The sequence below is a fragment of the Crocuta crocuta genome, unplaced genomic scaffold, assembly GCF_008692635.1.
Source record: "Crocuta crocuta isolate KB4526 unplaced genomic scaffold, BGI_CrCroc_1.0 scaffold374, whole genome shotgun sequence".
In the NCBI taxonomy this organism is placed as follows: Eukaryota; Metazoa; Chordata; class Mammalia; order Carnivora; family Hyaenidae; genus Crocuta; species Crocuta crocuta.
Window position 1 is genome coordinate 2,732,135 of NW_027532613.1, and position 1,174 is coordinate 2,733,308.

Here is a 1,174-nt window from a genome sequence, read left to right on the forward strand (position 1 = left end):
CTCGGTGAGGTATAGCACGGGCGCGGCCTGGGTAGTCAACGCCAGGAACGTCAGAAGGTGAACCACTGATTCCACGGACAGCCTCCCTGCTGGGCCCTCCCCATCTCAGGAACCCAGGAGCNTGTGCAAGCCCTACAATCAAAGGGGCCGGGGCTGGCTACGCGGGACCCTCCATTTCCATCCCCAGGAGCTGAGAAAATGCAACATAACCCCACATTTAGCAAATGACAAGACCATTATTTTTTCACAGTTTGAAATTATAACCTTAGCGTATCGTCACTGATTAGACTGCAGAAGTGTCAGAACGTTGGGGAGTGTGGCCCGAGGGCAGACTCGGGGGAGTCTCACCACCCTACTCGCTTTGTGGTTTTGTACCGGGGGACAGGAGTGCTTGCCGGAGCGCCGGTGCTGCGCCTTAGCGCCCTCTTCATCACCCAAATCACGCTTCCTTCATTTTCTTTGTGTAAAGGCTTCAATTCCTTTTAAGAGTTATTCTTGTTTCCTGAATATTTTTTTTTCTGAACTATCTGCTATACCTTCCACAACCAAACTATGTTGAAGTTTTATTTCAATACTATGACAAAAACACGTTTCACACTAAAATAGTCACGCATCCACAGTGCACAAGCTTGCAGTTCTAAAGTAGAATGAGAAAAAAAAAAAAGCAAAATTTCTATACAAAGGGCTGGCTTTTCCCTTCTCCCCCCTCCCATCCCCCTTAAAGTTTCTGTATTTTTTTTTCCCCCACTTGGTTTCCGATCCAGGAATGTTGTGTTATGACTCCAGACAGCAGGTCGGCTTTTTTTCTTTTTTCTTTTGTTTCTATAAATGCTGCCTAAGTGAACAGAAGGCCGATGTTACTTTACTTCAACAGATTTCCAAAAAAAGACACTAATTCCCTGAAGCACGCACGCTCTTCCGCTCAAATCTAGATTCTGGGCTCAAAAGGAAATCGTATGTATACATTTTATTTGGCTTTCTACAAAAAGGGGGTGTTTGGGGTAAAAATGTGTGTTCACCAAGACCAGCCGCAACTGTACAATCTTCTCTGCTTCATTCAACAAAGCCTACAGAGTCCTTCCTTCAAAAGGAAGGACGCGGATGCCTAGGGGGCAGATTTTTTTCACAGATACAGGCAGGTGGTGGCTACTCAGAAAGTGGTCTAACCCCCCAG

General features: G+C 46.2%; 1 protein-coding gene across 7 annotated transcripts in view; it reads right to left on the reverse strand.

The window, feature by feature from the left end:
- Positions 1 to 550: 550 nt before the first annotated feature.
- The window catches only part of NCAM1 (neural cell adhesion molecule 1), a 304,847-nt gene continuing 304,223 nt past the window's right edge, over positions 551 to 1,174 (reverse strand). For all 7 annotated transcript variants that reach the window (XM_077780584.1, XM_077780583.1, XM_077780582.1 and 4 more), the window contains one exon: positions 551 to 835. The gene's annotated coding sequence lies outside the window, so the exon portion shown is untranslated. The remainder of the gene's footprint in view (positions 836 to 1,174) is intronic.